The sequence below is a fragment of the Furipterus horrens genome, unplaced genomic scaffold (genome assembly GCF_987537825.1).
Source record: "Furipterus horrens unplaced genomic scaffold, mFurHor1.1.pri manual_scaffold_4, whole genome shotgun sequence".
NCBI lineage: Eukaryota > Metazoa > Chordata > Mammalia > Chiroptera > Furipteridae > Furipterus > Furipterus horrens.
In genome coordinates, this window is record NW_028327174.1 from 87,762,690 (window position 1) to 87,786,970 (window position 24,281).

General features: G+C 42.8%; 1 protein-coding gene and 1 pseudogene across 1 annotated transcript in view; one reads left to right on the plus strand and one right to left on the minus strand.

Annotated features, from left to right (window-relative positions):
• Positions 1–24,281, minus strand: part of FRY (FRY microtubule binding protein) — a 619,856-nt gene that overhangs the window by 546,686 nt on the left and 48,889 nt on the right. The gene's annotated exons all lie outside the window — the stretch shown is intronic.
• LOC150012372 (heterogeneous nuclear ribonucleoprotein A1-like) lies at positions 10,383–11,671 on the plus strand (annotated as a pseudogene).

Sequence of the window (24,281 nt, forward strand, 5' to 3'; positions counted from 1 at the left end):
CCACAGAGGGCCCTTCTCTCAGACTTCGCATTATGACTGTGTATGACCACTCACAGACTAAAGACAAAAACAAGGGCTTCCAGCCAAGATGGAGGCCTAGACCGATATGCTCTGTTCCCCTCCACGACTAAGAAGGATACAACTACCACAAAACCAGAAATAACCAGAAGTCCCAGAAAATAAAGCTACATGGAAGTTCAACATAAGAAGTTATAAACAAGTGGTGCTCATCCATATGGGTAGGAGGGGCGAAGCCACGGCTGAAAGATCAAGCTCTGCTGGAGGTGGCAGCTGCAACAAAGAGTAGCGGGACCTGGTAAGCACAGGCACCCGTATTTAAGGGGAAGAGAGAAGTGCCCGGGAAGCAACCCTGACTGCAGACCAGACCCATTAGCTCTCGATTCCAACGCCGGGTAAGGCAGACCCCCATTATCTCAGATGGTGAGGCCCAGAGGGCGTGGGGATGGAGGAGGAGGCTCCCGGTCTCTCAGCAGAGAGTGAACAGCAAGAATCCATCTTGGATCCCAGCCCCCACGCAAAGCACCACAGTGTGGTGAGAAGGGTTGCCGGGTTGTGACAAGTACACGGGGCTCCACCCAATATAGCGTAGGAGGTGTGACAGCGTCCCGCCCAAGAAGGAAAGATAAACAAAATTGTCAGAATGGCAGAATTAATGATTGAAATACCAATCATGCAGCTAACCAAAAAGCAAAGGTGGGACTTAACTGATGAACAAATAGAAAATCTTTCTGAGGCTCAGTTCAGAGCTATAGTCATAAGGCAGCTTACAGACCTAACAGTGGGACTTAATCAAGACAGGGAAGGAATGAAGGCTAGTCCTGCTGAAATGAACAAAAATACATACGAGACAAGTGGTGAGGAAAGGAAAACCAGTGATCAAATCAACAAATCAGAACATAGGGAAGGAACAAACAGTCAACCAGTGCAGAAAGAGGAAACAAAAAGTGAAGAATATGAGGAGAGTCTCAGAAACATCTGGGACAGCTATAAGCGAATGAACATTTGAATTATAGTATTGCCAGAGGGTGAATAAGAAGAACTAGAAATTGAAAAATTATGTGAAAAAAATAATGAAGCAGAACTTCCCTAACTTGGGGAAGGAAATAGACTTACAGGTCCAGGAAGCACAGAGAGTTCCAGATAAACTGGACCCAGGGAGAACCACACCAAGACACATTATAGGTATGGGGAACATATTGGGGGAGGTCAGTGGAGAGGGGCAAGGGGGGAAAGGGAGGGAGACGATGCAGGAATTAAGCATAGTAGGAGGGAATGGAGTAGACAGGAAGGTGTTGAGAAGAACTATATGCACAACCAATGGGCATGGACTAAGTGGGGGGGGGACAGCTGAAGGGAAGGGGGTCACAGGGTGGAGGGGAGCAGAGGGAAAAGAAATTGGAACAACTGTAACAGCATTATCAATAAAATTTTTTAAAAAGAATAGATTAGATAGCTTCTGCAATATAAAAAAAAAGAAATAGATAAATAAGAAAATGTCAAACAGTATCAAGTACACAGGAGAGGACGGGCTAGAGAACAATTACTTTAGATCAGTGTCAGGGGCGGCATCCTGAGGAGATGAATTAGGCTGACATAGGAATATTAAGCAGGAGCCAGCCCTCAGAAATGAGGAGTAAGAGCTTCCAGCCCAGAAACAGCTTAATAGCATATGCCAAGGCTCTACAGTAGGAACATATTTGGTGTGTTAGAGACATGAAAAGTAAACCAGTATAGTTGGGGTTTTAAAAAGGGAAGAGTGATACAAAATGATATTGGAGAACTAGACAGGATCCAGATGATGTCAGGGGCTTTGTAAACCAGGCAGAGTGTGGATTTTATTGCAGGTGAGATGGGATGTCTCTGGGGAATTAAAAATGGGGGAAGGAGGGTGTGATAAATATTATTTGTGTTTTTAAAATATCACTGGCTGCCATGTAGCGAAATGACTGAAAGGGATATGAATGGGAACAGGGAGATAATTGGGAGCTATTATGATAGGTGAGGGTCAGAGACAATGGTGGTTTCTACTGGAGTGTTGATAATGGAACAGGAACTACGATCTGTTGTGAATTCAGACTGAATGTGAAGGGTGAATGTAAGAAAATAATCAACAATAAGCCTTAGATATTTTGTCTGAAGGTGGACTGATATTGCTATCTATTGAAATGGGAAAATTGGGGGAAGAACAGGTTATGTAGTAGAAAACCAATTTTTACTTTGGCCACGTTAAACCTGAAATGCCTCTGAGACCTCCAAGTGAACATATTTAGAATATGAGTTGAATATTTTGGGGAGATATAAGGACCAGAATACAGTTTGGGTATCAGTACAGGATTGGAGGAGATGACCTCTGAGAAAGCAGATAATGAGTAAACAGAGGCTTGGGACCCAGTTTCTGGAGACATTCCAAATTAAGGGTTGCAGAGGAGAGGAGCCAGCATGGAAACTGGAAAGGAGCAGCCAATGAAGTGTGAGGGAACCAGGGGTCTCAGTAAGACAGGAAGACCCAGTGACCAGGGAGTTTACAACATCCCTGCACTGAATGAAGGAGGGCGTCTGCACAAAAAGAGAGCAACTGAAATGATAGCCATCCACTGTGAATATCTGACAGTGCTTCATAAACATTATACCCTTTTTCTAAGTTTTATGAAGCTTTTTACTACTTACAGGTCATATCTTTTTTTTTCCTTCTGTCTTTTCTTATTTCTATAACCAAACCACATAAATAAGTACTTAAATATTTCTAATCTTATAAACACATGTTGTAATATATACATTGAAAACTGGCTTTATCAATATTCGTTGCCTTTCTCTTTCCTCCTACTTTTCTTACTTTATTCAAAATAGAGAATATTAAATGCAGAAAAAGAGGTAAAATTAACATCAATTAATTGATGCCCTTAGTAGAAAACATTTTTTTCTATAAAGAAATTTGAAACCATTGGCAAAAATAAAGTTTGGTGATTATCTCTGGGTTTCAATCATTCAGATGATACATTATCCCCATTTTACCACAAAAAAGCAGGGTCAACTTTGTGTAGACTGACAACTGAATCTTAGAGATGGAAAAAGGATTTATGTGTTCCACCCAATAATTCTTATTCTTTCTATTTTTATTTAGACAATTGTCTTTATATCTTGGACAATCTCTACATGCAAAGCTGGGGAAATTTCCATCTGTGGAGCCACTGAGTTGAGTTGCTGGTGGCAGCTCCCTTCTGCCCTCTGAACACAAGAAGATGAGCCACCCCACACGCTTTCCTCTGAGATCACCCATCTATGAGTTGTATTGTTTCTGTGATTTAAGGTTCCCTAGAGCAGCTACATGCTGAAGTGCCTACTCTAGCTCTCTGTACCACTTTTCAGTGATGAGAGAAGGGAACAGATTCTCCATTTACTGTATTTGATATTCACGCAGAGCCGCCAAATTTGAGAGGAAAAAAATCAAAATTAGTTAATAGACCTGTTCTTAGAAGGAAAAAAAGTGATACCTGGCTAAAACATTAATCAGAATATATTCCAATGTCATTTTTCTTTATGGTTGTGGATGGAGAGCTACTGAAGTAAAAATCACACTTCTTTTGAAAGCTTACTCTTAAAAGCAGCCCTCAATTTTATGGTATTTTCAAGTCACGTTCCGTCGTCGGCAGCCGTCCGTCTCGAGAGACGATGGTGTAGCTTCTTAAGAGTCTATCTGCACCGCCAAGAATGGCTGTGCAGTCCGACTCGGGAGTGACATGGTATCTGTCTCCTCCCGTGTTGAATCGACATCTTGCGATGACGCTGAAGCTACAGAGCCTGGGCAGGGTAATATGGAGGGTCTGCTGTTGCCCATGCAGCAGACCCCCCCTCTCTTCGCAGCTGAAGGGTCCAAGGGAAAGACGGAGTCGATACAGCTTGGGTTCAGGTGCGCCGCAGGAGTTGCCGGTGTTGACTACAACGTCAAACCACCTTAGGGACTCCGGCTCCGGATTTTCTGTCGGGGTTTACTCCCTTAGCCTTTCCCCTGAAGAGGTATGCCGCAAGGCAGCGGAGGTTTTTTGGAGTCAGAGTTTTCCTTCTCTGATGTACCCTGACTGGAAGATCGAACCAGCGACACTTAGCTCGCAGGCCGACGCTCAATCCACTGAGCTAAACCAGCCAGGGCATCAAGTCACGTTATGGGATCAATAAGTGCAGAGTAAAATCAGGTATTACCCTGCACTTTCTCAGCTAGAATTTTCTACTACCAGAAGTCCCACATAACAAAAGCTTTGAGGTGACAGAAGATCCCAGCAACAAAAAATAATAATACCTCACATTTACATGGAACTTCACAATTTGGTAAGTATCTTCACACCTGCTGTTTCATTTGATACTCAAATCCACCCTGTGAGACAGCTGTCACTCTCACCCCACAGATGAGAAAACTGGGGCCCAGAGAGACTGAGTGCCTTGCCCAAGGTCACACAGAGAGATCGCTGGGACTCAGAAGCCAGACTTTCCAACTTTGACTCGGTTTTTGTCCACCATGGCTTAGCTCTGCAGCATCAAGAAGGTAAGCTGTGTAAAATGTTTGTGGTATGTTTATTTTATTTTATCCTACTTCAGAAAAGTAGCATTCTGAGGTTTGAGGATTTGTGATGCAGATCTCTGCTAGTTATCTGTGTGATCCTGGGAAGGACACTTCTCTCTCAACTTCAGTTTTCTCATTGGAAAAATAGAAGACTTGGACTAAAGACTCTTAACAGCTCCCCAAATTCTGAGACTGTACTGACCAGAACCTATGACTGATCAGAATATCATACTTGCCTGCTAAGCTTATACCACACATTCCCTTCTCAATGTACTTTGGGGCACAGTGTCTTTCATCACACTGCACAAGGAAGTGAAGTTCACCTTTCAAGTGAAAGCTTGTTAACTTATTCATCTGAATGCCCTTTGGGAAATTAAAGACATTTTGAGTTAGTCTATCCTGTGTTTCCCACTAGACTTCGGCTTCAGAAAGGCATTATTTTCTGTTATTCCCTATTCAGTTATCCAGTATCAACTAAGGAAAGGCACTTGTTCAGGCTTTAGAGTGTAACAGGAATGGAGGAAAGTGAAGAAGAGCTGACAATTATCTTGGAATGAAAAGAACTGTCTAAGGCTACTAAACCAATCTAGATTTTAAAATTTCAAAAGACCACTGGAACCAGGATGAACATTAATTTCCTTATATGGATTCAGGTCTAACAGATATGTTTGTTTAACCATAAATTTAAATTCTCGCCCACATGAACAGGGTTTTTAAATAAATCCAGAAAAACGGAGGTAATGGACCAAAAAAAAAAAAAAAAAAAAGGTAATAAAATATGTTTCCCTCTTCTTTTTGTCTACTTTGCTTGACTTTTATGGAAACCTGTTTCTGTTTGATACAGGTCTATTTTTATATTTTCACAGAGTTGTCACATGGAGTACAACAGATAGATGGGATATAAATATGGAAATTTTAATTAATACAAGTCGCACAGAACTCATATTTTTCTAAAAAGTCTTTGTAATACTATTGTATCAACACTGTCTAAGTTAATAAATATCTGTCTAACTTCTTTATGATTTTATCATGAATTACTTCCTCTGAGAAATAAAAACAATGTATGTTTTCTAGAAGCATTTAAACATTTATTTGACAAATGACATTTCAGTAACATAAAAAATTCAGAATCTCAGGACATACATCTTGTTCTGTCCCCCTTGTCCTTTTCTTTCCATGGCCCACACCTCCCTGTGATTCTAACTCCAGGTGACATATATGCCAGCACCCCCTCTTCATCCACATTACCATGTCCTCACTCACAGCTCTCCAACTGAGATGCAGCCATACAACCGGTAACATTACTTTGGAAGAGAATGGCATAACCCCAGGAGTTTCAGATTTCAGCTATCAAAGGAGACAGAAGAGCAAGGTGTGCATATGAAGAGAATCAGAGAGATAGTGGAAGGACTTGTCCCAGCTTTGCAGATGGAGGAAGGAGCCCTGAGCCAAGGATCATCCACCCCTTTTAGAAGGTGGAAGGGGCAAGAAAAGATTCTCCCCTACAGTCTCCAGAGAAATTACGTCCTTGATTTTAGTGCAGTGAGATCCACGTTGGACTTCTATTCTACAGAACTGCAAGAAAATGAACATGTTGTTTTAAGTCAATAAATTTGTGGTTCTTTGTTATATAGCAGTAGGGCATTAATACTCATATATATCTTATCTGAAATGAATACCTATCTCGCTCACGAGCTCAGCTCTCTCCACTGATCACATGGCTGTACAGAGGTAAGGATGGACAAAGGCCAGTCCTGGGCTCTGGCCTGCACACATTGTCCCAGTGGGAAGAGAATGAGAGACCAGGGCAGCTGCTAAGAAGCTGTGGATCGCATCTGTGCGGAGCATCACTGAGCAATTCCCAATCTCCCAGCTTCCAAGTGCATCAGGTGCTCCTACCCCTGAGCCCCTGGCTTTGCAACCCATGGAGTTCTTCCATCTGCCTCAGCCATTGAATTTCAACCTCTTCTCCACAGGCAGCTGCTCAGGCACTGTCAGTACACAGACTGTCACCCAACAACCTTCTCTGCAGCAAGGGAGCCATCTGCTTACCCAGACTCCTCCAATCAGGGAAGCTATCTACTGTGAACTTTCTTCCTGCTGCTCTGCACACCACTTTGCTAAATTGTGCATTCCTGTTACTGCTGGGGGGGGCAGGGATGGTGACCAAGTTGTGTGCTAAATACGATGCAAAGATAACTGTGCACTGGGAGGAAATGAGCAGGCTTCAATATGGTCTGCCTGGAGCTCATGGCAGGACTGCCAGTAGTGGGCTCTGTTACCCTGGAAAATGACCCAAATGCTGCAGAACAGGGGATGAAGAGGCTCTGGACATAATAGTTTCTAGAATGTTAAGGGAGAAACTCCCACTTTCTAGATGTAATACTTGAATACATTTTCATTTTTCACATAGAAAATGTATGAAACCATAGTAATAGGACATAAGCCCCTTTTTCAGGTCCTCTTTGTGAGAGCTGGCTGGACCCCATAAAGCATGACTGAGTCTAATTGTTTTTTGAGCCTTTATCCTCAAGACTAGAAAATTATTGGAAGCACCCTGAAGGCACAGAGGCTCCAGGAACTCTTGAATCAGGACATATCAGACCACAACAACCAGACTGGACCAGACCCTGCATCCAAAGATAACATTGAAACAAGTTTTAGCCCAACTGAAACACCCTGCTCTACAACCACGCCATTACACAATAAAAGCCCAAAGCCCTAGCCCCTCGGGACTGGTGCAGATCTCCGCACCTAGCCCTTTCCCTCTCTTGGGAAAGTAAACTAAAACTCTGCTCACTGAGTTTTCTTCTCTTTGTGAATTCTTTCATGGCCCACATCACCAATCACCCTAACACATAAAATTCTGCACAGGAACAGACAGACCTCGCATACCTTCCACTGCCCACATTTTCCCTTTTTCTACGCTGATTGATATCAGTCTAGGCTGTTGGTCTAACACACTCCACAGTGTCAGCGTGGCTGGCTCACTAAGAGCCCCTCCAAGATGCCAACAGCCTAATCCCAGGAACGTATGGGTATGTCACCTTGTATGGCAAAGGGACTTCACAGGTGAGATGAAGTTAAAGATCTTAAGATGGAGAGATATCTTGAGTTAGCTGGGTGGGACCTAAGTACAACCACAAGGATCCTTAGAGGTGAGGTGGGGGGTCAGTGTGAGAGAGGGAGCTGTGGCTATGGAGGCCAAAGTCAGAGAGCAGAGCCATCAGCCAGGAGGACTAGCAGCCTCTAGATGCTGGGAAAGGCCAGGAAAGGATTTTCCCCAGAGCCTCCAGGAGGAATGCAGCCCTGCTGCCTATTTTAGACTTCTGAACTTCAGAAATGGAAGAGAACAGATCCATGTTGCTTTAAGAGACTACAAGTGTGGTGCTGTGTTACAGCAGACATAGGAAACCAATACTCTCTGGAGGGCAGGCAAGGCATTCTGTACACAGCCAAGGAAAATAGACAATAGGGGGCAGCATCATATATAATATTGAGCAGCTCCTAATCATTTGCATTACCATAAAACAAAAGTAATGATGGGTGAGTTAAGATTTAAACTCTCCAGTATTAGTTTTTATGGTATTTTAAAAATTGTATATGATCTTAGGGCCCAGTGGTTTAAATCCTATCATTTTTCTGCTTATTATAAGTTTCTTCCACTTTATCTTTCTTTATTTATACCATTCTCCTTCTGTTCATGAGGTCAAAGTTTGTAGTCTAAAATTATCTCTTTTTCTTGTCTTAAGAGTCATGCTGTCAGGAGAAAGCCCTGCTGTGGTTTTCAGCTCCCAGAAATCCCTCAGGGATACTTGGTCAGGCAGCTATGAAATCTGCTCCATTCAGAGGGTGGAGTCCTGTTTTGAGGGACAGCAGCTCTGACTGGCAGGACTATTCACTGATTACAGCCAGCCCTGTTTCCTCCACCCACAGGGTCACAGTGACACAGTGAGGCTTCCACAGCTCACAGGGGCTGCAGTAAAGGACTGGGGCTGTGAGGGAAGGGGTTCCTTAGGTTGACAGGATCCTTCCAGATGTGTGCCCTCTGAGTAAAGAGACTTTCAGAACTGAAGGTCCCTGGGCTCATAACCAGCTGTCATTCTAAGAGGCTGATTATCTTCAGATGTTTTCCTAGTGAAAATTACAGGACAGCACTTTAGTTTTTCATTTACAGTTTCCTTTCAATATTATTTTGTATTGGTTTCAGGTGTATAGCATAATGGTAAGACAATCATATACTTTACAAAGCATTTCCCCCAATAGTTTCAGTACCCATCTGACACCATGCATAGCTATTACAATAATATTGACTGTATTCCCTGTGCTGTACTTTACATCCCCGTGACTATTCTGTAACTGCCAATTTGTACCCCTCTATCCCTTCACCTTTGTCACCCAGATCCCTAATGCCCCTCCCCTCTGGCAACCATCAGTTCACTCTCTGTGCCTATGGGTCTGTTCCAATTTTGTTCACTTATTTTGTTCTTTAGATTCCACATATAAATCAAATCATAAGGTATTTGTCTTTCTCTTACTGACTTATTTCACTGAGCATAATACCCTCTCGGTCCATCCATGCTATTGCAAATGTTAAGATTTCATTCTTTTTTATGGCCATGTAGTATTTCATTGTGTATATACCACCACTTTCTATCCACTTGCCTATTGATGGGCACTTAAGTCACTTCCAGGTCTTGGCTATTGTAAATATTGCTACAATGGATGTAGGGATGCATATTCTTTTGAACTAGAGTTTTGGGATTCCTAGGATATATTCCCAGAAGTGAAAACACTGTGTCATAAAGCAATTCTATTTTTTAATTTTTTGAGGAGCCTCAATATTGTTTTCCACCATGGCTGCACCAGTCTGCATTCTTAGCAATGGTGCAAGAGGGTTCCCTTTTCTTCTCCACATCCTCGACAGCATTTGCATGATGGCACTTGTCCTCACAGCTTGGCATTGGTCCTCATGTAAACCTTAACTTGAGTGAGCACATAACATTCTCCCTGACTTGGATACCCTTTCCTCCTGTGCATTCTTTAAGAATCAAACCTTTGAGAATATTACCATTGCTTCAGCTCAGAGATCTCCCCACTCCAAAAATCTCTAATACTTGTTTTTCTAATTTTCTACTCACTTAAAGTTCCAACTTAAAACAAGGCTAGTGTTCTGAACTCAGAACACCTTCTCCCCCATAGATTCAATAACAACAAGCACCACCAACTACGCAGGGCTACCATGGCCATCTGTGCAGGCTGTGCACTATGCGACCTTAGGGCCTTGCTCTGTGCCCACCCTGTCACTAACAATTATTAAGTGCATGTCATGTGCAAGACATGTATATCATGAGGATCAATTTACTCCTTTATTCTCCACAAAACCTTACTGTTTTCATTTTACAGATGGAGATATTGGGTTTTGAAAAGTAAATTGTGCAGAGTTATACAATCAGCAAGCTGGGATCCAACTAAAACCCAGGCTTGTTTTAAAAATTAATATATTAGGTATTTCCAACAAAACCAGCAAAACACTAGGACATAATGCTGTTGCAAATAAGCCATAAGTAATAAAATTGGTATATGAAGTCATATTGGTTGGTTATGTATTCTGTTGGAGTTCAAGGTAAAATGGTTGCTGTAGACAGATCCCCATAAAAAGGATCTGTCTTCAAATGCTGAAAGTGTCCTAATCTGTATACCTGCTTCAGAACAGTTAACTGGGAGCATAAGTACAAAAAATGAAATATACTTATGTGCATTTCTCAGATTAGCCATCAAGAAATCCTAAGTTTTTTTTCTTTCTGCCGGTGGACGCCACTGAGTAAGCATCGTTCAAGTCTCCTGCCCTGAAGTCGTCATGTCTAAGTCAGAGTCTCCCAAAGAGCCGGAACAGCTACGAAAGCTCTTTATTGGAGGTTTGAGCTTTGAAACAACAGATGAGAGTCTGAGGAGCCATTTTGAGCAATGGGGAACGCTCACAGACTGTGTGGTGATGAGAGATCCAAATACCAAGCGCTCCAGAGGCTTTGGGTTTGTCACATACGCCACTGTGGAGGAGGTGGATGCAGCCATGAATGCTAGACCACACAAGGTGGACGGAAGAGTTGTGGAACCAAAGAGGGCTGTCTCAAGAGAAGATTCTCAAAGACCTGGTGCACCCTTAACTGTGAAAAAGATTTTTGTCGGTGGTATTAAAGAAGACACTGAGGAACATCACCTAAGAGATTATTTTGAACAATATGGGAAAATTGAAGTGATTGAAATCATGACTGACCGAGGCAGTGGCAAAAAGAGAGGCTTCGCTTTTGTTACCTTTGATGACCATGACTCTGTAGACAAGATTGTCATTCAGAAATACCATACTGTAAATGGCCACAACTGTGAAGTGAGAAAAGCCCTACCTAAGCAAGAGATGGCTAGTGCTTCATCCAGCCAAAGAGGTCGAAGTGGTTCTGGAAACTTCGGAGGTGGTCGTGGAGGTGGTTTTGGTGGGAATGACAACTTTGGTCATGGAGGAAACTTCAGTGGTCGAGGTGGCTTTGGTGGTAGCCATGGTGGTGGTGGATATGGTGGCAGTGGGGGTGGCTATAATGGATTTGGTAATGATGGAAGTAATTTTGGAGGTGGCGGAAGCTACAATGATTTTGGCAATTACAACAATCAATCTTCAAATTTTGGACCCATGAAAGGAGGAAACTTTGGAGGCAGAAGCTCTGGCCCTTATGGTGGTGGAGGCCAATACTTTGCCAAACCACGAAACTAAGGTGGCTATGGCGGTTCCAGCAGCAGCAGTAGCTATGGCAGTGGCAGAAGGTTTTAATTAGTACCAGGAAACAAAGGTTAGCAGGAAAGGAGAGCCAGAGAAGTGACAGGGAAGCTACAGGTTACAACAGATTTGTGAACTCAGCCAAGCACAGTGGTGGCAGGGCCTAGCTGCTACAAAGAAGACATGTTTTAGACAATACTCATGTGAATGGGCAGAAAACTCAAGGACTGTATTTGTGACTAATTGTATAACAGGTTATTTTAGTTTCTGTTCTGTGGAAAGTGTAAAGCATTCCAAAAAGGGGTTTTTAATGTAGTTTTTTTTTTCCTTTTTCCTTTTTTTTTTTTTTGCACCCATGCTGTTGATTGCTAAATGTAATAGTCTGAGCATGACGCTGAATAAATGTGTCTTTAAAAAAAAAAAAAAAAAAGAAATCCTAAGTTTTCCAAACTGCCCTTAAAGATGGATATCGCAAATTTATTTAGGGTCTACCACCCCATGCATTACTTGAGCTTTTGAATAGTTCCAGTTAAATATAGCAAGAATGGTAAAGGTGAGAGCTAAACATAATACCATGTCATATTTAATGTAATGTCACATGACAGGAAGCTTAATCTCTGCAGTAAAAATGTATATAATTCCTGGTGGCTAAATGGTTAAATAAACATAGTGCTTGTGTCCATTATTTGAAAAATATTGGGTATTAAGACCTTACTCAGAAATGCAAATTCTTATTTTATTGTTGCTGTAAAACTCACATTGATCATATCTCATTTTAATTTTTCCCCACAAATATAATTTACTATAAATTTGAGAGCCCCTCAAAGTGAAATTTCATAGGTGTAAATACCAACAAAATGTAGTATCTTTTTACTTTAATATCTTCTGATATTAGCACTTTTTCATGCCTATTATAACTAAATTCACTGTGATTTTTCAATTCATATATTTCTCTTCTGTCTTCTGACCCAGCTATTAAATTATGAGTATGCTGAATTTCTCAAGGATGCATTTTCTTCATCTTCTATGCAATTAATTAATTATTTCCTATGTAAAAAATACTGTGCTGAATGCTGGGATCCATATCTCTAAGGCTAAATGAGTGCTTAGCTTACACTAGGTTTATTGAAAAAAATGAATATTTCTTAACATGAAAAACCTAAGAAAAATTGAAAAGATCTGGAAAGCTAAACATTGTCAAAAAAAGTTTTTAGTCATTTGTGAAAATAAATAGAAATGGAAATGTTGATGAGAAATGTGGAAAATGCACCTTCTCCTCCATTTTGCTGTGTATCTAAAACTGCTCTAAAAGATTAAATCTTAATAAACAATATACGTAGAAATGTTTCTGAAGATTTTACATAATACAGTCTAATCTCTCCAGGGGCAGAATGAGACCTATAATAGTGTGATAGGGATCTGAAGATGCCTGAGACTGTATTTGCTGTTCTTACAATGTCAGACTATGTTCCATGGTGTTAAATGGTGGTATTATTAATTTCCTCTACAGAATCCTTGATTTATTCAATACTTGAACTTGCTTTTTAAAATTCCACTCATTTCAATACCTGATTATTCAGACTGTGAAAGCTCACTTACTGTTCCCCCAACCACACCCCTCCTCACCTGTTTTGCAACTTAGCAACAGTATTACTGATGGGCAGCACTCATGGGACCATCTGTAGACACACTGATAAATACAGTGTTTTTCTGACATTTATTTAGGAAGGTTACTTTTCTCATGAGAAATCACCACCATCTAATTTTCATGACTACTGAGTGGAAGTCATTCAGCCTATACCCACAGCTGAGCAAGATCCAAATCGCCGTATTCCACTGCAAAGATAATGTATATAGACTTATTAAGACTATTACCATTGTAATCATAATCTCTGTTTCTTCGTTGAGCTGGTGGACTCTCTCCAAGAACCATCAGTTCTTTTATGTGAGACATTCAAGAGCATAATTATCTATTCTGCCAGGAGAGATGACATCAAATGGTCCCTGCCTCAAAATGGTTTTGTGTCCTTTGCTTATGCGCATGGTGAAAAAAGAAAGTAAAAACATTTAAAAAGAAATGAATATCTTTATGTCCATCTCATTTTTTCTGACAACCATGCCTTACATATTTTTCTCTCAAAGCTCAACAACTGATATCTCAGAAGGCTGATCTCATAATTTACACTAAAAAGGAGAAAATGATTGCCAGCTCTTAGATTCTAAACCTTCATATAGTTTCACATAAGAGGAGAAAAAGAAAAAGCATTTTCATAGTCAGCTGACATACAGAATAACCTAAAACTGAAGAAACGTAATATTTAAGTATCAGTTTCAGACTAAGATTCAGAAATGAGGTTCACTGTGGCCACGGTGACTTCTGTAAGATAATGTCCAGGATGAGACAGGCTGGTGAATAATGGATGTGTGCCTAAGATTAGAAAAGCTGGTGTATAGGCTGTTCCTCCATGACAGGCACTGCAGAGTCTCAGGTGAGCAAGCAATGGCCTCACCACCCTCTGTGCAATTGCACATGCATGATTCTTTGCTAGTAACTACTGAGAGGCAAGTTACAGAGTGAAAAAGCACAATGGCTCTGCATAGGACACAGTTACCTAGGCAATCAAAAGACAACAGAAAGGGTGGTGCTCTGGTTCAGAGAAGTATTGTGTGTGTATCTCACTGCATACTCAGAGCTGCTCTATAAGGAACTTGACATGTGCAGAAATCATCTCAGAGACTAGTGACTGGGCTATGTCACCTAACTGGTATAGAGTAGGACTCAAGGCTTCTGCCTCACCATCCCCTGGGAAATAAGCCCCTGTCACATTACTTTGCCTTGGCAAGATTTTCCTGTGAACTCTTGGCTTTAGATGCCATCCTGCAATCCCCAGCTAAATTGAGTTATATTCAATTCTATGAGCAGAAGTACACAAAGTATCTTTGAAACTGCATTGTTTTCTTTTTGTATTTTAAGAAGGTCAGGAGACTTGACAAAAACTGCTGGCCACTGGGAGGTTCATCTGACCCTGCTTCAACCTGTTAGATTGCACTGGCTTGTCACAGTGTCATCCAGGGACACAGAAAGCAAATGGAGAATTAAATGCACATTCTGCCACTATTGAGAGAGATGACAAAGCTACATATATTTTATGCCAAGTATCTATTAATATTTAGGCACAAAGGGCTGGAAACCTGGCACTGCTGTGCTCCTTTTCATAAAATCTCTCGATTCCAGGCTGTCTTATGGAATTGAATCGCTATGTCTGATGGTGACATTTTCCAAAAGCTCCAGGCACAGCAGTGAGATCTCAGTAATCTGTCGTTTGTGAATGCTGGCAGCAGCTGATAGCAGGTCAGATACTTGAGGGCGTGGCACCTAGTAGGAACTTACCTGTCTGCTTATTTTATAAACATTTGAATTCCTCAGGGCACGACTGACCTGCTATGGTGCCCTGAGGAATTCAGTAGCTAAAAGGGCCCTTCTGCAGCATTCCTGGTCTTTTACGGGGCTCTCTGTATAGACTTACCTCTAAAATGCAGGCAGGTGGACATCTGCCAAAGACTTGGCCCTGCACCTCTCACTCAGCCGGGGCTAACACACAGCCATAAACATGCACGAGGCTGGTGTGGTGGTGTGCATCTTGAACAGCAGAAATTCTACATTAAGCCGGGCAATGTTTAAAAATAACAGCAGGAGTTATTCCCGTGGGAATGCTGAAATGTCAGTTATCTCCCACCTGCTATCACTATTTCTGATACTCCCTTCAGTCATCTCCCAGGAATTAAAAAACAAAGGTTCAAACATGGCACAACCAGTCAGGAATGTAAAATTTGGCTTTGAGGAAAGAAGAGAGCCTTTGGAAGCTGGAAAAGGGGTAGCAGAATCCAAAGAGGCTGAGGCTGCAGTGAGGGAGGGCACTTGGCAGGGGCTGGGAAAACCTCCCTACAAGCTGCAACTTTCAACCTTTGCTTGACAAGACATGGTTCTTATGCAGAACCCCAGGACACACAGACACATGCATATGGGTAATGTGTAGACACACACAAAAAATTATATGCACATGTAGCTGTAATAAAGATTCATGAAACTATACTTAGCCTAAGAGTGAGGCACTCCTATTTTCTAATCTGTTCTGTTCTACTCTGTGTCTGTCATTACACATGCTGATTATGCCTAACTAGTGGGTCACAATTCACCAACTAGAAAGCAGTGCTCTGAGACATCTAAATTTTTATTTGTTTAAGTCCAGATGCTAAATGTTAGATTATGGCATTATTCATTATATATTAAAAATCTTTTACATATAAGGAAAATTTTAAAATATTTTCTCTGCAAGTATTTCCTCATGAAATTTATATCAATAATAAATAAATTTCTAAATGAAAAGAGATGAACAGAAATAAAAGTTAACCTACTTGGGAAAAACTTGTGGCACTCAGTTAGTACTGCCTCTGTTTATAGTCAGTAAGAGAATTGTTTGCATGACAGTCTGCCTGGGTGGTCCCCAGGCCTGGGCTCAGACCCTGCAGGTGAGTGGAGGAGCTTCATGCCCCTGGGTGGAATCCAGCAGAGTCTTTCTCCCATATATCTAGTTGCACGCACTAGTTTACTTGGAGTTTACTAGTCTTTTTGGAGTAAAAAGGCTTGAATTCCAGCCCCTTTCCTTGCAGATTCAGTTATTAACATTTGTCTGATAACAGTACCTTGACCAAGAGGAGAGGTGCCTGAGAGAAGATGCCTCCAGAAGGTAGGTGGAGGAAGAACCGGCAGAACTTCCTCTACACCAACGGCTGGGCACTGAAGGGGTACTGGTCTATGTTCATTGAGTGGCCTCTAGAATCTGTTCAAAGGCCAGTGTCGGCAGGTGCATGATGCCCTTGGGCTGGCTGAGTGAAATAAGACAGCCATGTAGCTGGAGCTCTCGTGACCAACTGAACTCTGAGGGAAGGTGCAGCCCCTGAGCAAGCACTGCTCCTGGGTGAAACTGTAGGGCCTGCACTGCGCAGAGCCAGTGAGTAGCAACTGGAAGTAAGCACTGGCTCTACTGGGCCACACTTCTGTGTTGTCCTGAACTTCAGCAAATGGCAAAACCTCACCTCTGTGTTCTGTCATGGCATCAGCAGCAGGGTTGAGTAGGTCTGCCAGAAACTCCTCTCCACGAGAGTGGCAGGGTATTCAGTATCCTTAGGTCATGGTGGCAAGAGCAAGAATTGATCACTCAAGGAGTTCAAGCAGCATGGCTCTGGGGACTTCTTTGTCTCCACGATTTCGAACAAATGCAATACAGAGGGAATCATACCTGTGTCCTTCTGGGATAATAGTATTTGGCTCTGTGCCACAGGTGAAGGGACCACAGTATGGATTTGCCAGAATCCCTGCTATGCTGATGGAGGGAGCCAAAGGTGGTGGCAGTAACATCTGAGCAACCTGTGGACTTTGCTCCATAGCAGGCAGCACAGACATCATGACTGATCTCAGGACAAGTGTAAGCACCTGTGTGATTTATTGAACTTACCCAGGATGGATGATAAGGTGGTGCTATGACAGAATGTCCTGTTTAGGGAGGAGAAGGTGTGGCATTGCTTGTACCAGTGACCCTGGGCACACTACTTTCTTTCTTCTCCTTTTTCCTATGGGTTCATTTACTGACAAATATTTGTACATAATTATGAACAGAATACTATGTTAGTATAGCTAGAAATTAGTGGTTATGAAGAGATTAAAAAGAAAAACATAAAAATCTTGAGTAATACATCCAGAAAGATGTCTAAGGATGGAACATGGGAAGTATTATAGGGGTGAGTTTATATTCAAAACACTTCTCGTCTGCAAAAAACTGGGTCAGGATATGAATTAAGATCCTTCTGATTTGTTACAGCCCAAGAGGGAAACAGCCTTTTGTGTGTGTGTGTGTGTGTGTGGCAGAGGGCGGGGGGGGGGGAGCAGTGTGGAAAGGGAGGGGGGGGGGAGGGAGGGAAAAGAAGAGGGGAAGTGGCAGGGGAGAGGGAGAGAGAGAGAGAGAGAGAGAGAGAGAGAGAGAGAGAGAGAGAGAGAGAGAGAGAGAGAGAGAGAGAGAGAGAAGAACAAATTATGAATTCCTGGAAGAATAAATAGCTGCTGAAGGTATTTCCAAGACTGTTATGAAATCCACATGAATAAATTTATGTAAGAGAAGAACTTCAAAGTACAATTAATGAGGACTATATCCTTTAAAGTCTGAAAGTGAAGCAACATGAGATGAAGGCACCTGCAACCTGCCCAGAGGATCCACGGGTGCTTCAACTCTGGCCTTGAATAAATGAGATGTTCAATTTCTGAACAGTCCTAGGACAGCAAGGAATGGGGATCTGAAGGGAGAGCCACTGGAAGGTGAAATATAGTTATGATTTGTCTGGTCTTGTTAGGAAAACCATGATTCAAACTTTCTCAGGTGAAACTTTACTTTTCTTAGGAAATCTGAGCTAAAACATTTTTACAGTTTTATAGATTCCCAAATTCCTGTCAAGGTGCAGGTATTCAGAAGGAGCAGATATGATCAGAAACAAACTTGCTTATTCCTGTCCAAAGGTGCTATAACTTACATTGGTGTTAGGAAAAATAAGAAATAAGAAATGGGTTCTGACTCCATGCCTCCAGTTTAATAGAAAAAGTGAACACTTTCTATCAGTAACTATAATAGGATAGAATAACTGGTAGGTCTTATATAAGAAACACAGAAAAAGCATGGTGGGAATTTGTTAGAAGTATAAATGACTTCTGGTTGGAGGTGGAAGCAGGAAAAATTTAGAGGCCAAACATTTTGTGGCCAAGAACAAATAGCACAAAGGCTAAGAGCCTGGGCTTTGTGGGCACAGCTTGGATCTGGGTCTTAGTTCCTCTTTCACAGGCCATCCACCAACCTTCTCTGGAGCTCAGTTTCTGTAGCTAGTAAAACCTGCTAGGAATCAAGAATGCATTTCTCAGAAATTACAGGCACTGACCTCCCAATGGAACAGAGTCTTGTACCTGGTAAATGTGCCCAATTAATATTAGCTGCTGTTACCGTTAAAGATGCCCTTGTGAAGCCTGGCCTCAAGGGTAAGAATGATTGATTAGTGGAGTGGTTGGAGCAGTGCCACAGAAAAAGTTGTGATGAAGCCAGAGTAGGAGGGGTAACAGTGTGATGTCTCATTCTTCCCTGTCTCTCCCTTCCACCGCCTGCTCTGCTAAAACGAAAATTATGCTATGGTTGGAATGAGAAGTGCTGTGTCCTAACATGATCTCATGGCAGCTGGCTCCCGCCTGACTAAGAGAGTTAGGGTAAGGAAGTCGGGGTGAACAGAAAAGGCTCCACGTGGCCCACCCTTTGTGCGCAAAAGTGTGCAAGTCTTTCGTGACATTCCTATTTGTGACTGCAAGTCAGTCAACCAATTCCTACATGAAAAATGTAAGACTCGTCACATGTGTTCTGCTCTATCTTTGGGACCAAATGGGAAACAAATGTTCATTTGTACAACATCCCCTATAAACTTACACATTAGGACTGTATTATGCTGGAATCTGGGCCAGCAGGGCTTACTCTCTCCCTCCAAAAAACTACAGGCTTAGAGCAAGTGAGTTTGAAAAGCTGGAGCCTCACATATTCCAGATCATGTTCTCAGAGCCATTCAATCAAGTTAGAGTTTCAAGCCAATGGGAGGTTCAACGAGGGGACAGCTGTGACAGCTTACCACTGGAAAGAATTCTAACTCTGCCACGTGAGACTACATATAGGCAGGCACATCTTCTTCATTGCACTTCAGAAAATGGTGCATTTTTTACAAATTGAAGGCAAGACCCTTTACCAACAAAAATATTACAACTTGCTTTATTGTTGTGGCCTGGAACTGAACCCAAAATATCTCCAACGTATTCCTGTAGTGTGAATTCAGCCCACACAGATGTAGTTCAATTAAGGTGGTGGAATAAACAGTCCCTTTCTTCCCTTCCCTCTCTCCCCACAATGTAGATCTTGATGATTATCAAAGCAAGTAGGAGTATGTGTATTTCACAGGAGACCTTGAAAGTTTTTTGTGCTATTCAATTCTATCCAGATCAATTAAATTCAATCCAATCTAATTTAATTTATATTCACTAAAGTCAATGCAGAGGGTTTTACTAGGAATACAAAGGATGCCTAAGACAGTCTCTGACCTTTTATGTTTTACAATCTATTTGCAGAGACAAAAGTAAGCCCATAAATTATTAAAACACAGTAGTAAAGAGCTCAGACTCTGAGGTTAGACAGTTACTGTGTGACATTGTGCAAATCACTTTTTCTGTGTCTCCATTTCTTTATAAAAAGTTACAGGTGCTTTAACTCATAGTTATTAGAACAGAGTGAGGCATGGAGTATTCATTAATAAATTACTGTTATTCCAATTACAAAGAGGATTAAGTATTAACCCATCAGCATGACATACATGGCCATTCTGCAGCCTCATCTCCTATTCCTCCTCGACATCTACCAGGTGCCAGCCATACCAGCTCCCACAGTGGCTTTTATCTTTCTTCACATTGAAGCAAAATGGCTTTGGAGGCAGGTCAACCTGGGCTCAAATCGCAGTTCCATCACCAAATATCATATTTAACATAAGTAGTACTTATACAAAATGCGACTTTATTTATTTTTGTCTCCAAAAGGTGACCGTGAGCCCTTCCAAGACAGGGACTGTGTTTCATTCATTTTTTGTGCTCCAGATTGCCTGACAAGAAATTGGTTCAGTGAATATTTATGTAGTAAATAAATAAACAAAGTCTATTGTGAACAGAAGGAATATTGTAGTGTCATAAAGCACAGTGCAGGAGAGGACAGTCTGGTTGACATGCATAGGGGAGTTTGAGGACTAACATGAGAACAGGTTAGAGGCAAGTCACTGAGAATGGTGCATGCAGGGCCCAGGATCAGGATTCAAAACCCAGGACAGCAGAGAGTCAAAGGAAGCTTTTGAACAGCAGTAAGTAAATAGGACCTAAACCAAACTATAGAGCTGACTGAAGCACAGGAAGGGAAGTGCAGACTTAGGAAGTGTTGAGGTGAAAGACTTTACAGGACTGATAATTTGATAGATATGAGAGACATGTCGGAGTCATTAACTATGGAGTGAGTGATGGTGCCAGGACAAAGTTTATGGAAAAGATAGAGTCTTTTTATAATAAATCTGTTTTTGGTGGCAATTCAGTTTTTAAAAACTTTTTTCCACTTAGAAAAATAATATACTTTTATTGTAGAAAATCTGGAACAAGCAAAAAAGTATAAAGAAAATTAAAATTATTTGTAACCTGGCCACCCAGAAATAATTGTTTCTAACATATTTCTTTTTTTAAGTATATTTTATTGATTATGTTGTTACAGTAGTCCCAATTTTTTTCCCCTTTGCTCCCCTCTGCACGGTATCACCCTTCCCCCAGCAATCCCATCCCCTTTAGTTCATGTCCATGGGTCATGCATATAAGTTCTTTGGTTTCACCCTTTCCTATATCATTGTTAACTTCCCCCTGTCTATTTTGTACCAACCAATTATGCTTCTTAATGCCTGCACCATTTCCCCATTTCTCCCCATCCCCCCCCCACCCCCCCAGATGATAAACCTCCAAATGATCCCTATACCTACGATTCTGTTCCTATTCTGGTTTGTTTAGTTGAATTTTTTTTTTTTTTTTTTTTAGATTCAGTTATTGATAGTTGTGAGTTTGTTGTCATTTTAGTGTTCATAGTTTTGATCTTCTTTTTCTTAAATAAGTCCCTTTAACATTTCATATAATAATAGCTTGGCGATAATAAACTCCTTCTTTTAGCTTTACCTTTTCTGGGAAGCACTTCATCTGCCCTTTCATTCTTTTTTTTTTTTTTTTTTTTTTTTAATTTTTTTATTTTGGTTTTTCAATTACAGTTGTCCCCTTTTCCCCCAATTTCTCTCCCCCACCCAACCCACCCCCTCTCCCACAATCATATCCCTCCCCGTTGTCCATGTCCATGAGTCTTTCATACAGGCTCTTTAATTAAACCCTTCCCTTACTTATCCCCCTTCTCTCCCTCTCCCCTCCCCCCTATTGACTGCTATTCTGCTCTTTGTTCTATTTAGTTCCTTTGTTTGTGTTGTTCTTTAGTTTCCTGTATTAGGTGATTGCCCTTTCATTCTTAATGATAGCTTTGCTGAATAGAGTAATCTTGGTTGTAGGCTCTTGTTTCTCATCACATTGAATATTTCTGCCAGTCTCTTCTTGCCTGCAAAGTTTCTTTTGAGAAATCAGCTGATAGTCTTATAATTACTTTTGTAGGTAACTCTCTGCTTTTCTCTTGCTGCTTTTAAGATTCTCTCTTTATTTTTCACCTCGTTGTCATCGGCAGCCGTCCGTCTCGAGAGACGATGGCGTAGCTTCTTGAGAGTCTATCTGCACCGCCGAGAATGGCTGTGCAGTCCGACTCGGGAGTGACAATCCCTGCCGCACTTGTTACAGGTGAAGGCAGATGGCTGTTGTTGCTGCTGTTGATGCTGCTTCCGCCTCGATCTTTTCTGGACCGCCTCCTCGTTGGGCGCAGCCTCTGCGCGTGACGTACCTTGCCTGACCGCGAGCCTCCAGGCTAGGCGGTCGTCTGCTTGAACTTCCCATGTGTTGAGATTGATGGAGCATTGTGTCATGTCCTTTTTGCAGATGTCTTTGAACCGCAGTTTTGGGCGCCCTGTCATCCTCTGGCCTTCTGCTAGCTCGCCGTAGAGGAGGTCTTTGGGAATACGGCCTGCATCCATTCTTTTGACATGGCCGAGCCACCTGAGGTGTCTCTCACTAAGAACTGCATGCAAACTGCTCATGTTGGCTCGCTTCAGCACCTCGGTGTTGGGGACCTTATCCTGCCAGGCGACATGCAGGACGCGTCGCAGGCACCTCATGTGGAAGCTGTTGAGTTTCCTTTCATGCCTTGCGTAGGTGGTCCACGTCTCGCTGCCATAGAGGAGAGTGCTGAGCACACAGGCTTGGTAGATGCGCAGTCTGGTTTTCTCAGTGAGGCTGGAATTGTTCCACGCTCGCCGGTTCAGTTTGGCCATAACTGTGGCTGCCCTGGCGATTCTCCGGTTGACCTCCAAGTCGACTGACAGAGAGCTCGAGATGGTGGACCTGAGGTAAGTGAAGTCGTTGACAACCTCCAGGGTGTATCCGTCGATGGTGATGCATGGGGGAGTCCCCGTGCCTTGAGCCATAACGTTCGTCTTCGTCAGGCTGATGGCTAGTCCGAACTCCTTGCATGCGTGGGAAAGGCAAGTGACTAGCTGCTGGAGTCCCTCTTCGGAGTGTGATGTCAAGGCTACGTCGTCGGCGAAGAGCATCTCACGGATGAGCACCTCTTTGACTTTGGTCTTGGCTCGTAGACGGGCCAGGTTGTAGAGCTTGCCATCGGATCTGGTGTGAATGAAGACACCCTCGCTGCAGTCCTTAAAGGCGTATTGGAGGAGCATGGAGAAGAAGATTCCGAACAGCGTAGGCGCGAGGACGCAGCCCTGCTTTACTCCGCTGCTGACTGGGAAGGCCTCAGAGGTTGCGCCGTTGTAGGACACCGTGCTGTGCATGTTGTCGTGAAAGGACATGACCACAGCAAGCAGATGTGGTGGACAGCCAATCTTCCGTAGCAAGCTGAAGAGTCTGCTTCGACTGACCAGATCAAACGCCTTCGTGAGGTCGATAAAGGCGAGGTAGAGTGGTTTATGCTGCTCGTGACACTTCTCCTGCAGCTGGCGTAGGGAGAAGATCATGTCCACTGTTGATCGGCCAGCTCTGAAGCCACACTGGGACTCTGGGTAGACGCAGGAAGCAAGGGTCTGCAGGCGGGCAAGAGCGACCCGGGCGAATACTTTGCTGACGACGCTGAGGAGAGAGATGCCCCGGTAGTTGTTGCAGTCGCTGCGGTCTCCTTTGTTCTTGTACATGGTGATAATGTTGGCGTCTCTCATATCCTGGGGAATGTAACCCTCCTTCCAGCAGAGACAGAGTAGATGGTGGAGCAGCTGTAGCAGGACTGGTTTCCCGCTCTTTAGGATTTCTGGAGGGATTCCGTCGCTTCCTGGTGCTTTCCCGCAAGCGAGGCGGTCGATGGCTTTGCTGAGCTCTGCCGCAGTAGGTGGGGTGTCTAGCTCCTCCATGACTGGTAGGTCTGGGATGGCGTTAAGAGCAGTGTCTGTTACGGTGTTCCTCGTCATGTACAGCTCGAGGTAGTGCTCGGTCCACCGCCGCATTTGCTGTTCCTGGTCAGTGATGACCTCACCTGTCTTGGACTTAAGGGGGGCGATCTTGGAGGGGATTGGGCCTGTTGCCTTCTTAATACCCTCATACATTCCTCGTGCGTTGCCTATATCGGCGGCTTCCTGGATGGTTCTGCACAGGTTTAGCCAATAGGTGTTGGCACAGTGGCGGGCGGTCTTCTGGACTTTGCTCCTGGCAGCCCGTAGAGCTTGAAATGTACTGGGAGTGGGCGTGGCCTTGTAAGCCAGTAAGGCCTTCCTCTTAGCCTCGATCACGGGTTCCATTTCTTCCCAGTGAGCCTCGTACCAGTCAGCGTTCTTCCGCTCTTTCTTCCCGTAAGCAATAATGGCGGAGTTGTATATGGCGTCGCGAAGACGTGACCAATTGGATTCGATAATGTCATCTGCCGCCATTCCCTCGCCGAGTGCATCTTCCATCCTGTTGATGAATTGCTGGGTCTTAACTGGGTTGCTGGCACAACCTATTTTTCACCTATGGCATTTTAATTATGATGTTTTTTGTTGTGGTCCTCCTTGGGTCTAGCTTGTTTGGGACTCTCTGTGCTTCCTGGACTTGTATGTCTATTTCCTTTGCCCAATTTGGGAAGCTTTCTTCATTATTTTTTTCACAGAAGCTTTCAATTTCTTGCTCTTCCTCTTCTCCTTCTGGCACCCCTATGA